Below are 16,460 nucleotides of genomic sequence, written 5' to 3'. Positions count from 1 at the left end.
TGTTTGTGTATAACTTGAACTTCCTCATAGCGGAGTGCAGTGGTGACACCCGCCTGAAGGAACTAGCATCTCCCAAAAGTGTTTTATCCTCATTTCAAGACATAACAGGTGCGGTATGGGATGTATTGTTCAAACAAGGTGGAAAAAAGTCTGTCCCCCAGAGGTGGCTTGATTCAAATTGCTCTTGAGCATACTAGCATACTCCTCCCTGAAATATGAGTTACATAACACTCCAAGGAACATGTTTAAAATTAGGCAGGCTAGAAGGAACTATAAACTGGCCCTTACTGAAAGAAAGGATGCTTTAAGAAAAGAAGCCTGGGAGCTGCTCATTATAGCATCCCAAACGAAAGACAGTGCAGCTTTTTGCAATAGTGAAAACAAAAATGGCTGTAATTCACTATTAGGATATGCCACACACACCAGGGCATGTCCTACATTTTACCTACAATGCACCCTGCCCTTGAGCCTACCATCGGGGTGACTAATATGCAGAAAAGAGAAGATTTAGCGACTGGCAAGTGGGTGCACTTGCCCAGTCAACATGGCAGTACCAGACTGCACCCAGGCTCTGTAATGGCAGACCTGTGACACACTTTTACAGGCTGCTTCTGTGAGTGGCACAACCAGTGCTGCAAGCCAACCAGCGGCATTTGGTTTACAAGCTCTGGGCACGCTCAGTGCACTGTACTAGGGTCTGACACGTAAACCAAACCAGCCAATCATGGAGTCACTAATCCATACATCAATTTACCATAGGGGCACTTGCACTGTGGCACTGGATAGCAGTGGCACAGTGCCCAAAGCTCTAATAACCAGCAAAAACACAAGGCAACAGCAAAAATGGAAGGAAGACTCACGCCAACAGTGCCAGGTCTAACAATGAACTAATCTGTTATCCTGGAAATAGCTTTCTTCAATAAAGAAAGAATATGTACTAGAAGTATGTATGCATTCTCCACTAAAGCTGTACAAAAGTTACTTCTATTCACTAATCTTTTTTACTGGTTTTGTCTCCTCATGCACAACACCATTTTGTCAAGAGTCTCCATTCAATTTAAAATCTAAATTAAAAGCTTCCCCTTCAAAGCAAAGGCCTTATCAACCACTCTCACAACTCGTTATTTCTGTTTCAGTGCCTCTATCCTTCTATAGTTTTTCATAGTTCTTAGTAACTACTCTACTATGGAAACCTCCTGGCTCTGATTTTCTTAAAGTGCTTCTGTCTCCTTGTTAAGATGTGCCCATCTTTGTTACATTTTTTCCTCTTCTTGTTATATAGATTTTGTCCACTGTTATTCTTTGGAAATGTCCACATATATTTTTAAGAAACGACTCTGTCCTCTTACCAGTAGCTTTTTTTTCTTTCAACACATTTTCTTCATTTTGTCCCTTTCGTATCTCAGTTCTGCATAGATACTGTAGTTACTTCTGTTTCTTTTTCCTCCAAGCTTTTGTAGGTATTCGGTCTGTAGTCATGCAAATATTATTCTGTAAAAAAATGTATATTTGAATTTTTATTTTAGCCAATGTACTAACTACTTTACTGCTGTTTTACACATAATACAAAAACAGCTTTTATGTTATGTTGCAGTTTTAAATCTACAGATGAACCTTTCTACATACCTACAAGCACTTACTTCAATGCACAAAACCTAAACACAAAACTAATTGATTAGTTACCTTATAATATTATAGCACCATCTCCTACAACACAGCTGCACCACATCTCAGTTCTCACTTATTCATGCTAAAAGACCACTTTATCCCTTTTGTACTAAAGTTTAAAATAAATATCAAATAAAGTGTAAAAGTACATACAGTGACTCAATACTGCAAATCTAAAAACACGACAAAAAAAGCTATTTCTGTGCCTCTCTACCACTGCCTTCCTTGTAGATTTAGTGTTTCAGTACTTTGCTACATAGATGTGTCAGATTTATATTTTGAGAAACACTGCATATAAAAATCTACACATTCTTCTACATCACAGCATATAGCTCACTATTTATTCTGAGTACATGCAAACAAAGTGTGACAGGTTACAAATATGATTCACCAGATGGTTCTAAAACAGTCCATATTCCTCACTAAAACTTGTAAATACATGTGTTTCAGGTTGAGCAAAAAATACTGTGTGGCTAATTGGAAGAGTGCATAGATAGTGCCTATGTGATACCTTCAGAAAAAAGGTAGTGTCTGCATAGTCCCTGAGTATGTAGAAACTACATTGGTGGCTCCATATCTGCATAGTTAATGCCTCTGTATTGCATGACTATATTGCTACAATCTGGATGATTGGATGAGTGCATGGGTGTTGCCTGCATATTTCAATGAGTACATAATTTGTGCCTCCATGATTGGAAGAGTGCATGTGTATTTCCTGGGTGATTGAATAAGTGAGAACACACAGCATTAGTGATTCGATAACTGTGTAATGCTTGGGTGACTGTAAAGTATCTCCAATGCTGCTAGATACATAACAGTTGTGACTATATCTGTAACTCATTGTTTAACTCCTTCTGTCAGTATCAAACTATCTGTTTTAGTGCATCTATCCTTTTCTAATGACCTATGTGTCAGAAAAGTCTAGATATCATGCTTCATATATAATTGGATATATGCCTCTCCACAAGCATACATTGCTCTATTACTCAGCATGCACATGCATCAGTAAGTTTCTAAAATTGAAAACAACAAATCTCACTTCTTCAAAACACAAAACCTTTTATCAATGGCATACCTACATCCTTTCTCGAATTTTTCTTGTGTGTTTAAAATATGTATTCTACATTTCTCAAAGAAAAGTTACACGCCAAATGAAGGTAGCACAAGAACTCTCAACAGACATTCTGCACTATAACCTCTCCTCAATTTTAAACAGAGCATGTTTAAATAAATACACCACCCTCACCACTTATTCAAAATTTTCAATAGCCTTAAAGAATAGAGATCACCATGTAAACATATGTGATTACATAATAGAGATACACCTTCAAGCCATCTTTCAGGAAATATGTAGTTTTCTACATCTGTAAATAAACTCAAGAGTCCCACTGTACATATAACTATCTGCAAACACAAAAACATATCTCACCATCTAAGCATATCGAAACTGGTGAGGTAAGTAAAAAACCACATTGACAAACACTTCCTAATACATACCTAATAATACATATTCAGACGCAGAATATTATCTTGGGAAATATCGTTTACAGTGCGGGGATTACATCGCGATGCCATTACATCGCGGTTTTTACAATGCAAGTCGTTACAACGACTTGCGCTGGGTGGCGCTCTAGGACAAGGAATAGTATAATTTACTATCCAACACCTTCCCTACTGTACGTAGACCTGAGTTAGAATAGTAAAATATACTACTCCTAAGTCCAGCGCCCTCCAATGCAAGTTGTTGTAACAACTTGCATTGTAAAAACCGCGATGTAATGTACTGCGATGTAAATGTATGCGTTGTAATGTCATACATCCCATTATCTTATCTTTTATTTGTGACTACATTACTCCTGTTTAATAATGTGACTAAAAGTAGTACAACTCCAAGAATACATAGATGTATCTATTCTGCACATGATGCTTAGACATTTGAAACATTCATCGCTTTATATACATTCCTCATTGTATCTTTCTACAATACAATACTGCAATTTTTCCATAAACTGCACAATGGAATAAAGGGCCACTAATTCATTTTCCTCTTACTTCGCAAAATGTTTGGTACTAACATTTTAAGCACATACCCTCTGATAGATACAGTTCATCTCATATATATTTTTTTATATCACTGCAATACTTCTTTTGTTATCAAACTCCCATATACAGCTTCATTTCTAATGTATTTTTTTAAAAATAATTACAAAGTGTTATACATTTCAGTGAATTGAGTTCCTAGATTATATTGTCGGTTTAGCTCTTTCTGGATAGTTTAGACACTGTTAGGATTTGTAAAAACTAAGCACGAGAATGGTACACCACTCTCATAGAAAGCAACCATAAAATGAAGACCTCTTCCACTTTCCACTCTATGATCAGGAGAAAAGCAGCAAATGAAATCATGTCTTTCATTTTAGACCATTCTATTTCCACTTGGGAATGGTTAGCATCTGTTAACTCTTTGAAAACAAGGTTCCTGTCTCTGCATGCTCGTGATTCGTTCAAGATGATCATGGAGTTATTGGGAAACAAAACAGGAGTCCAAACTTTATTTAGCTTCCATTTTTTAAAATGAAGATACTGCAAACAAGTTTATTACATAATCCTTTTTTTCTGTCCTCATTCTGCCAACTCTCTAGCTGGTATTGCTCTGGTCCTTCAGTTGCCAAGAAGGAGAGAAGAGTATTTCCACACAAGAATACTGCTGTTTCCACTTCCATCTCCTTCACATGTGAACCGAGGTGATGAAGAGCCGGGACCGACAGCATATATGGCTTAGTCATCGGACCTGCTGGAGAGCTGTCTCCACTCCACCAACAATGGCCAAACCCTCTCTAAACTCCTAGGGTCACAGGCCACATCGGACTGACTTGTCCAAATTATACTTTTGAGACTCTCAGTAAAGCGTGGAGGGCTATCAGATTTCCAAAGCCTACATATCTCCCACCTCGTCAGGAGAATCACATAGAAAATACATTTAGTGATGACTGTGTTTGTTTGTGCAGGACCTTCTTGAAAAAGCCCAAAAAATATAAGTCGAGGGCTTACCTTTATCTGTTCACCTGTTACTTCCCCAAGGAAATTACACTCCTCTGTCCAATAGGGGACGATCTTCGGACACATCAAGAACAGGTGTAGGTCGTCTGCCCATGAAAGCATACCCTTGGGCAGGCATATGAGTTCCCTGTTACTCTTGCAAGCTTGGCTGGAGACCAATATACTCTATGGGTAGTAAATAGATGGTTACGCTTAAGCGAGGCAGGTTTCACCGCTGCTCGTAATATAGAATAGGAGTCATACCAGGCCTGCTTAGGATCTCCTACCTCCAACTCTTCAACCCACAGTTTAGAGATATAAGAGACAATGTAATCATCAGCCTCCAAAAAGGCCCAGTACCGCAAAGAAACTTCCTTTTTCAATTAACACGTTCTCCTCACCTGGTCTATCCAAGAGTCATCTTCCTAATCTACCCACTCTTGTGTGGCCCACCAGGAGCGAAGTTGGTAGTATTTGAACCTCATCAATTGTCCCATAGTACAATTACTCAGCACTTCCCAACTCACTAAACTTGATGCTGTTTTAAGATCTGCCCAATAGTATAGCCCTGCTGATTTTAATGTTATGTTAAGGTTTGTTAAATAAACTTGCATTGCGCACGTACACCAAGCGGTTTCATGGCGCGCAGGAGAGGAGCTGCGACAGCGATACATTTGGCTTACAGATATGCCTGGGTACAGAGGAAAAGTTTTAAGCATTTTACTGAACTGTGCATAAGAGGCTGTAAGCCTCACTTCTACAGGGAGCGAGTTCCAGAATTGTGGAGCTAAGACCTGCGAATCTGAGCCCTCCGTGTTTTTTGCGTTTAAATACGGGAGTGGTCAGCAAGTTTAATTTGGAGGAGCACAGGACTCGAGAGGGAGTATAGCGCTCAATCCTGGAAGAGATGAAAGTAGGGCCGTTCCCCGCTATAGCTTTGAATGTGGTACATCCCAGCTTAAAGACACAGCGCTTGGCCACTGGAAGCCAGTGAAGGCTCTTCAGCAAGGGTCTAATGCGGTGTCGTATAGGCTGGCGGGCGATTACTCTGACCCCATGGTTTTGCACCAGCTGCAAACTTTGTAATTGATATGCTGGAATACCGGCATAAAGTGAGTTGGCATAATCAATACGCAACATTACCAGGGCAAGGATAGTCAAGGTTAAAGCCTCAGTGATTAAGAATCTGCTGATCTTCTGGATTTGTGAAGATGGAAGAAACACGCCAAGACCACTGTGCCTATCTGAGCCTTCATTGAAAGATCGTTACTATTCACAATCCTAGACTCTTGACAGAGGTTGCTGATAGTGGGGGACTACCTAGCATAGGAGGCCAGAAATTGGCATTCCATGGATTTTTTTGGGGGCACCTGTGAGAATAAGCTCAGTTTTGTCGTGGTTTAATTTCAGTTGGTTATCATTCATCCAGACACTAATAAAGCTCAGCTTAGACTGGAGATTAAATGCTGAAGAGATGGTAATGTCTGACTAAGATGATCAATCAAGCAAGCGGGGGTTCCCAGAGAATCCCAAATCGACACCCAAGACGAGAAATATGGGACTCCCAGTCACTTCTGAACGTACAGCCAGGTTCTTAAGGCAGACTTCAAAATCTTCAATCTCACCTTTTTTAAGTATTTCAGGACTCCATATTTAGAAAGGAAGTGACTCTGGGCTTGACACACATCCCCTAACACTGCCTCAAAAAGTAGTCCCAAGGATGACTGATCTACCTTATTAGCAAGCATACGGAAGTTGCAAGATTTCATCCGACTCCATCTATAACTTGCTCCTTCCGTTTAATATACCAATCAGCACACAGCAATGCAAACTTGAAAGATGTCTAAGTAGATACAGTTACCAAGACAAATCTTTACCACCCCAACCTATACATTACAGGTCACCATAACAGATAATTTGACAAGAAGAATCTCACTGCAACCAGAGTTATCTCAAACAAATTTGAAGCCTTTAACCTCCAACAATTTGTTTCCGGCCTGATTAGCGCAGCTGGAAACACTCAGGATTGCCCCTTTTAGACACAACACAGTAATATTCAACTCCTCTGTAAGCTGGTGTGACCAAACCATCACCTTCAAGATCAACACACCTGTCAACTCATATAGACAATGGAAAAAAATAGACTTCCACAAACTCAACACCCACCTCGAAAAGACAAAAACAAATATGCAACCTTAAGCCATACACACTTTTTATAACTGGATTGCTGTTACATTGAATAAAAAGATGCCAATAAAGACCACATAAAGGGTTAACTACAAGAAGAAGATCTTACGGATTAATGACAACATCAAAAGAATGAAAACACAACTCAACATACTATACTGCAAGTGGAGAAAATCAAACTGATGAATAGGACAAAATCACTCTAAACCACTACAAAAGAGCCTACAGAAGAATCACCAGAACCACATGAAAAAGCACCAGTCCACATCAATAACAGATACAGACTGCCATTCTAAGGCATTTCACTAGGATCTTGCAGAATACCAGGATCCAGAATGCTAAAACACAGACACTCCAGGATTGTACACCTGTGACAAAATTTCCACTGCACTAATATAAAAGCAGAACATCAGGATCCCCTTCAGATCCGGCACCTCCAAAAATCTATACATTTATCCTTTTTTTTTAAATTAAAGTTATCCTTCACAGAACCTGTGCAGGGGATGTAGCTATAGGCATACTCACAAAATCCCTAGATTCATTATCTCTAAATACTTGAAGAATGCTTTAAAATTGAGTACTTTGTAACTCAGAGACAGCCAAAGTGTAGTTTACCTACCACAGTTCACATCAGCTACTCACCCCCAACACTGTGGAATACCTCATGGGTCTATCATATCCCCTTTACTGTTCAACACGTACCTAATGCCTTTACCAAACCTGCCTTTGTGTTTGTGTCATAAACACATGGCTGATGAGGAACCACCTAAAGCTCAACAACACAAAGACAAACGTCATGACCTGCAGAAAATGGCAAAAAATACCAGCCTATTGCCATATGGCACAGGGAAGTTGAGGACCCTCTAACAACACAAAGAAAAGTCAGAAATCTAGGAGTAATCATACATTCTGACCAATCCTTGATTCTACATGTCAGCAATATCACAAAGAGCACCGTCTGTACAATGAAACATTGTGTCACATCTTCCTATACCTTGGATTCCAACAATAAATGCAAGCCATCCAATCCAAAAAGTGGCTGCAAGACATCTTCTCTGCCTTTCCTCAAGAGACTGTATTACCCCAGTCCTGCAACCACTCCACTGGCTACATATTGCTAGAAGGGCAATGTTAAAGGCATTCTGCATTGTCCACAGAGCCTCCTAGGAAAAGGGACCACTATACTAAAAGATTGAATTCAAGCATTGCAAAAGAAACAAGACACTGTACTCGAGACCTACACCACAAATCCTCATTCCATTTTACCATAAGAAATCTGTAAGAGGCACTGCTTTATCAGTACAAGTCGAAAAGTTCTGAAATTCACTCCTAGCCACAATTCAAAAAATCCAAGAACATACATACATAAGAAGACAGTTGAAAACATGGTTATTTCTATGATAACTACATCATCCCACAACCTTGAAATTGAACCAGAAAGGTAATTGCACTTTCATGTTCAATCTACAGCGTACAACCTACAGATATGGAATGATCCAACCAGCATGCTACTGTCTATATTCAGGTAAGCTAAGGAAGGCTGCCCTATGGTTAGTCTGTGAACCTTGGAGTTGAACCCAGAAAGATAATTGCACTTTCAAATTCAATCTATAGTTTACAACCTATAGATATAGAATGATCCAACCAGCACACTACTCTTTATATTCAGGTAAGCTAAGAAAGGCTGACCTATGGTTAGTCTGTTTATGATATAGCATTGCCAATTCATACATAACCCTTCTGTCCCCACTTTTACCAATACCGTAACCTATAGTTTAATCATCTTGCACTCACATAAGACATATAGGCTACGGGTCTTGCCCATCACCAAGTACTGCACCAGCCAATAAACCATTCATCACCAACTGAAAAGGCATGGAATAACTGAAAAGATATGTCACATACTGCTGGCCAATAGGTGGACTGTAATCTGTTATACCACTGCAGATCCCAACTACCTGCACACTATGTCTTATGACCTCTTTAATTCAACTCCAACGGAGGTCCACATAGCTCAATATTGAAAATACAAAATACAACAATGCAAAACATATTTAATCATAGAACATAGTAATATACAATTCATTAATTGAATTAAAACCCTAAAGAAATTACATTATACATAAAAAACACACAACTTTCAATTTTTACACGATTTATATTTTATATACGTGAGCAACCTGATTCATCATTACAAATTTAAAAAACATCAAAAAAGTGGAAAACTCTTGTCACAAGACATTTTATTAGGTGGAAACATTAAGTACTTGCAAGCCTCTGATACAGGTCGAATATTATATTAAAAAAATTGTGGCCTTAGAAAGTGACAACGTGCATTGTGCAACTCACGACATACAAATATTACATCATTAAGGTCTTGAATATGCAACTGGTGTAATTAACAAACTCAGGCAATTTTTGAGTCTTTATCCCAAATGCCAGTAATAACACTTAGTGGGAGCAAATCCATTCTCAGCAACAGAATCAATCTTCAGGTCTCATGAGGGAGATTCCAAGTTAAATAAGGCAGAGGTTTATTCCCAAGATTCCTCTCCTGTACCACCTGATTTTGACGGTTTAACTGTCACAATCTGTCTATCCTCACTTATTTTATAGAGAGTATTTGTATATGACTGTTTAGAAGGGATTTAGGCACCAAAGAGCCTACATTCAGGTCAATGAGTCCACGTTTCTAATTTATCTTACCTTAGGTATCAATTAAACTTCCAGCTTGTTCTTGTACTTTTATTACAGAAAGTCAATATTTGGCTTTTAGAGATATTTATTTTCATAAAGTGGACTTCTGCATACTTATTTTAAAATATAATACTGTTTTATTGTTTGATTAATAAAAAATCATTACAATAACGATCGTCAATGCATTCATTCTCACATTACAATAAAAGACAGAAGTATATTACAATAAATAGTTAAAATGTTTACACCCCCTAAAACGTCATTAGTTTCTAGGTCCATATTACTTGTTTATGATTTATGGGTATCATTAAAACACCCCTTACTCCCTTAATAACTTCACATCTGGGAGACAATGGTAAATGGTTAGAATATAATCACAATAAATACTTAAAACTAATCATGACAACACCACCTAAAATTCCATTAATTTTCTAATTCCAAACTACTTGAATCTAAACAGCATTTCATAGATGTCGTAAAGTTAATTCAAACCAAAGGCCCTTTGAATTGGTTCTCGATTAAGGGACATTAATAAACCATTAAGATATAGCTTTTTCTAAAAAAAGGACAGATGACTAATCCCCAAAAGTCCTGCCAGTGAATCCACTGGCTTTGAAGCTCTATTTATGATAGGGCAAATCCCTCCAAAAGATGGCAAAAGGTCTAAATTCACAAGAATTGCAAAGCCTTTGATAGGGCAGCCAATTTAACAATCAAGAATGCCAGGGCTCAAGTTTAGTTCACACCCGCTTTTTATTTAGCTGGTGTGTACCTTCATATCAAGGATTCCGAAGGTTTATTGTTTTCATTTCAACATTTTCAAAATTAATGATGTTCACATATAAATCGCGCTACAGAGGATTAAACTTTCCTTCAATAGTCAAAACAATATAAACATAAAACATGAATAACAATGCTTTCAAAAATTGAATAAATCATCACATTCGATAATAGTTATGTTTTCACTATTTCAACAACAGAACAAAAACTGAATTGCATACACCTTGAACTATTAAGGTACAGGTCCTTGTATCAAGCAAATTTAATTATTAGGACCAAACACATTGGGCCAAGGTCCTTGTATCAAGCAAATTTAATTATTAGGACCAAACACATTGGGCCATATGATTTCGGTTAGGTCGCCCTATGTTCGTGTGCAAACCCATAGAATTTAGGTTGCCTTTGAAACAGCCGAACAGCCGACGCGTTTCCAAACCCCTTGTTCAATTAATGGGGTTCTTCCTAACCCTGGGCGTAGTTCGCGTAGCCGCACTCCGCGAAGCTACGCGAAGCCGCACTTGCACTCCGCGAGCTACGTGTAGCTCCGCGGACATGCGTAGTAGCTTGCTAGACCCGTTCGCGCGCCGTTTTTCGTCTTCGGGAGCGCGGTGCGCGTGTTCGGGGCGCTGCCTGCATGCTCGCAATAGCTAGCGCGCTAAGTTACTCAATGAGGTTTGTCCCGCCCGCTTGCGTTCCCTTATTTCCGGTTCCGGGTCACAAGTAACGTGTTCGCGTTGTGTTAGACATGTTCGGGAACTCATCTTCTCGTTCGCACTGCCAAAGTGCGTGATCGCGTCAAATATCGCGCGAACTTACCGCGGCGGTCGCGACGGGCAGAGCCATCTTCGATTTCACACTCTGGCTATGGTTTTGGGCCTACTTCAGCATCTCACTCCTATCTCTTCCATCCTGGTCTTTTCCCTCAGTTTTTCTAACTTTCTTTACTTCTTACCTATTTCTGTCTGTGCCTAGGTGTATATTTCTCATTTTATTTTTACTTTTACCACTTTTTTTGCAACTTTTCTCTTGTTTTATATTACTTCCTTCTTTTATCTTTCTTCTTTCTTCCCCTAACCTTTTTGTCTTCAACTTTCCTTCTCCCCTCCACCCAGAACCATGGTGAAGGGTGCCAGCAGAATCGGCGGCTCAAAGGGCAAGGCGGCTGTGCCTAAAAAAACCAGGCTGCCTTGCGGCAGAATGCGCCCGGCAGGAGTGACGCCCCGCCAACTTTTTGGGGAGGAGGAGTTGGCCGCCCTGGTCTTTTTTATCCAACGTCACCTCCCCTTGACTTAGGCAGCAGGCGGCAGGCCCGGCTCCGGATACCAGCACATTGAAGAGCGTCTCCGGCGGTGGGCGAAGGTGCGCCGTGCAGTCTTCCGCTGCTCCGGTATCCGGCGTACCCACCATCAGCTGTCCCACCGCTGGGCCGACATTTTGGACCGGGAGCAGGACCTGTTGGACCTGCTTGGTGTGGAGGTTGTGGGTCTTGGTGAGTGGCAACCCCAAAAATAAAGTGTGTATATATATATATATATATATATATATATATATATATATATATATATATATATATATATATATATATATATATATATATATTTATATACATATAGATTATATATATATATATATATATATACATATATATATATATATAGTTGTATAAATATTGTTATTGTATCTTTGTAAATATTGGCTGAATAAGTAACGCGATGACTGTTGCCCCTAGTTACATTTGCGATGTATTCCGGTATATCTACTGTCATTGTATGACAGTGTTCTTGTTCTTCACTGGCTCTTGCGTGTTGTTTCAACTTGGCGCTAGCTGTTGCTGTTTATTGATGTGAGATTTTCTTTATTGCTGAGAACTGAAGTTAGTTAATGCTATTAATAGAGTCTTGTCCTTCCTTTGTCCGTCAGTGAAATAACGGTGGATGGATAATTGTACGTTGTTTGCATATTGTAGCATTTTTTTCACGGCCTTCTCTTCTGCATGAATGGAATCCTTTTCTTGCAAAGAATGCTAACGTTACTTTGTTCTTCTTACCTCAGCCAGGGCCGGCTCTAGGGGGCATGTGCAAGCTGTGCAACTGCACAGGGGCACCAAACTTCAGGGGCCACCGCACCAATAGATATCCTTAATTTAATAATACTCTAAGGATGGATACATATTTGCGTTGCGGCCCCTGGCATGGATTTGTTGCCTCCGGCTCTGTTCCACTGTAGCAGTGTGATTTGCAATTATGTCTATGTTTCACATCACTCAATGTATTTATCTATGTTTATTATTTTAATTTTTACATGAACCACAGAACCCAGGGGCAAGCAGAATACAGGGACCGAGTCGGCGGGTGAACCACCAGTTACACAGAGCTCCTCTACTGAGGATCCTGCTGCTGTCCCCAGTAAGTCCAACAGTGCTTGTTTTTTCCTCTGTAATGTGTCTGCAGTGCTTTGTCAATTGACAGCAACCAAGTAGGCATCCAGAATGATGTTTGTCTAGTATTTTTGTAAACGTTAGTATACCACTACTAGTCTTGTGGGTATTCTTCTATCTCCTATGGAGTTATATACATATTACACAACTATGTAACTATGCACACGAAAATTGGATGTTGTTGGTACTGATAGGCAGGTTGGACCTTACTTACACCTCAGTCACAGAACTCTGAGGAACGCACAATTCACTGAACGTCAGCCTATATGGCCTGAGTCATTGGTCTATTGTTCAAATCACACTCCTGAACCCCAATACCAAGATGCCGAATGCTTTTAGGACACAAACCGTTACCTAAGAAACCCCCTTTTGCTCACTCACTCGTGTGAGTCTCTAAGACAACAGACACTGAAAATAAACTTCAGAGTCAAAGTGGTCATTCAAAAGCTTTATTTTGTTAGAAGTAAGTAAGTAACATCAATGTTTTTAAGTGCTTCCGTCCAATACGTTGAAGGGCCCACCAGAAAAAATCCAGAGTTAAAACAGGCATAATAAAGTAATCAACATTTGTACAGCTACTAGTGCACAATAGGGAAATGTGGCAACTATCGGAGACCTCTCACCAACGTATACTGGTCAGATATTCCTCTTTTTTTGTAAGCTATGGAAATGTCCGCTTCGTAGAAGGCAATCTTCTCACCTGCCGAAAAATAATGACAAAAGTGGTGCACGTTAGACAGTATTAAATACATTTATGCCAGTTTTATGCAGCCATGCTAAAAAGAAGTTGTAACCTGTAAGCAAACTCTATCCCACAATCCACATATAAAACTTAAATACGGGCCCTTTTACTTTCCCACCTCTTCAGGTGTATGCATTGAACAATGATGTGTTGCCCCAGAGCGTCTTCTCGTACTGCGCAACAAGCTGCGAGTTAACACATGCGCAAAACTGGATACATTGATGTACAAAGGTTACATAGTTCACTTCCAATTTCCAAGGACTAGAGTAGCAGGACAGATGAGATGAGCTTGGGTACCATACCATAACAATGAATGCTAATAATATGTGTAGTGACTCTGCTGTACTATGCAATGTGGACTCATACTGATTACGTACGTTGGACTTAACTGTTTTGAAGAACTCCATTCTTGGTGAACAAGTACAAAGGGGGCTGTGCATCCATCTAAAAAGGCGTACTTATTTTTATAGGTGCAGAACCCTTAGCATCGACCAGTGCCGACGGGGACAGCGGCGCTGCTTCAGCGCTCCCGGCGGGGACAGGAGGAACAGAGGCACCTACACCAGCAGCAGTGGGGGGGGAGCCAACAGCGGCGGGCGATGGTAAGTTACATTCAATAGTGATCTGCATTACTTGGTGGGAGGGGAAAACTTTCTCACTGTACTCTACTGGAAAATATATGATGTTACCTTTACTTGTCATTAGCATGCTAAGCATTACCACTACAGTAATGCAAGTGCCTGATAGCAGTCGGATGCATGGGTTGTTGTTAAAGCATGTAAAGGGGAAAACACAGCTGCCAGCGTGGTTGGGAGACACACCCAATACCGGTGGTTAGTGGATAGTCTCAGCAGCTGCGGTGTTTTGGGCAAACCCAAAGGCAAGGGAAGGAGGGGACGACTGGGTGCATGGGTCGTTGCTGGTGAAACACAAACCAAATAAGGTTTGTTGCGCGGTATAAAGTATTATAGTCTTTACTAGACATGTGCTACTAGCTGCCCCCTGTTAATTAATGTTACTTTGAGAGTGTTCCCGCCTTCCCGGAACAAAAGGAGATATGTAAAAGACAGGTGTTCGTTCTAATGTGTGTGACCGTTGAAGTACACCCATGCTAATAGGGCAGGCATAAAGCCGTGACAAAAAGTCCGACAAATTAATAGAGGCTGTAGAATGTTCAAGATAGACGCAACACAATTTCTGGTACTCAGCTTGCTTGCTAGTGCTCCTGTGCCGCCCACTATGTGTTGAATCAATGTTGTGTTCTTGATTTGCGGGGAGTTTGGATTAACAATTCTGTTTCTTTCTTTATAGTTACTCCTTCCCAAAAACCAACCAGGAAGGAGTTGGCAGTCCGGGCCCGGCAGCGGAAACTGCAGGCAATTGTAGAGGCCTACCGCCGGCTGGTGGATCAGGCCGAGGAGGAGGAGGAGGAGGCGGCGGCAGCAGCTGCTGCCTCTTCCAATGCCCCGGGCCCCAAGCCTGCAGGACTACGTCGCCGTGGTCAGGCAGCCGCCCGCCGCCGCATTGTTACATCTTCGGCGGCCCCCCCACAACAACAACAACAACAACATGCATGCAAGTGTAGGTGCCGTGATTTCAAAGCAAAGATTCTCCGCCGGGTAGCGAAGTTGGAGGAGGAGCGGAAGAAGCAGGAGGACGGTCTAGAGGAGCGTGTCAAGATACTGGTGGACAAACACCTGAAAGCCCGCCGGCTTTGAAATGGACCCTGTTTTTTGCCCCTTTTTTAATCCTTTTGTTGGTGGGTGGGATGTGGGAGTTGGGGTGTACATTTGGGTTGAAATTTGGTTGGGGTTAGGGGAGGGTAGGGACAGCTCTGGGTCAGGGGGTTACATTAGTTATATATTTTATTTTTCTATTATCATTATTAAAATATAAAAATAAAACAAAGATATTATTTTCACAAGAAAACATTTGAAGTTCATTTGTGTTTGTTGGGGGGGTGGAGGGGGGACTGTTTCACCAAATAATGTACGTTGTGCAACATGAACATGCACTACGAACGATAAATTAAGTACTGACTGCACCTGTAGTAGTAGGGTCACAAGTGCATAAATAATTTATATTATTAAATAACATGGGAAAATTGCCCATCACGTGAGTCTGAAGTTACTACTAGTATACTTTAATTCCATGCACATTTGCTCAGAGTCGGCTAAACAATCCTATGCAATGCATTGCATCATTCCTTTAACATACCTGTCCTAGTTGTCAGGGAAGAGGAGCTCGTCCTCAAACTCTGTGCGTTCAGACAGAAGTAGGTCATGTAACCCAGTAGTGAGGACGTCTTCTTCACACTCGCTTTCTTCATCCGGCGGTGATTCACGTACTTGATAGTCTGGTGGTATGAAGCGTTGATTCATTTTTATCATTGTCAGCCGCTCCACGCTTTTGGGGGAGAGACTAGTCCTTTTCGATGTGACAATGGCACCAGCAGCACTGAAAACCCGCTCAGAGGAGACACTGGCTACAGGACAAGCCAGATACTTTATCGCCAGCCTGCTCAGCACTGGCCACTGTCTCCTTCTTTCATACCAATAGACCAATGGGCTTTGCTCCATGAACACCTCTGTTGTGTCATCCAGATAGGCCTGAACCATCCGCTCAATGTTCATTGGTGCTCGGCTTTGCTGGTCCTCTTTTCCCTTTGCAACAGCAACGGACTTACCCATCCCTTTCTGTATAAAAAAAGCAGTTATGCTTTTGGTTGGGTCTGCTGAATCAGATTGTGTAGGTGCTGCTTTTGGTACTGTTGGTGCCTGCTGGAAAGCAGACGCACTGCTCTCACGCTGTGAAGAACTTGCGTCAGGAGTACTTGGACTGGCCTGGGCTGGCAGTGGCAGGCCTTTAAGTAACAGCCGTTCAGTTTCTAACTCATTAGCTTCCGCAGCT

The 16,460-nt window shown here is 40.8% G+C and overlaps 1 long non-coding RNA gene across 1 annotated transcript; it reads right to left on the bottom strand.

Annotated features, from left to right (window-relative positions):
• Positions 1–13,243: 13,243 nt before the first annotated feature.
• On the bottom strand, positions 13,244–16,253 carry LOC144827484 (uncharacterized). The gene is made up of 2 exons (XR_013610207.1): positions 15,768–16,253; positions 13,244–13,508 (listed from the first exon to the last, which is right to left on the bottom strand). It is a non-coding gene; the product is annotated as an uncharacterized LOC144827484 (long non-coding RNA).
• Positions 16,254–16,460: the final 207 nt, after the last annotated feature.

Source organism: Lissotriton helveticus, chromosome 4_1 (genome assembly GCF_964261635.1).
Source record: "Lissotriton helveticus chromosome 4_1, aLisHel1.1, whole genome shotgun sequence".
Taxonomy (NCBI): Eukaryota; Metazoa; Chordata; class Amphibia; order Caudata; family Salamandridae; genus Lissotriton; species Lissotriton helveticus.
Note: the sequence above shows the minus strand (reverse complement) of the source record. Positions and strands in the feature narration are given on the sequence as shown.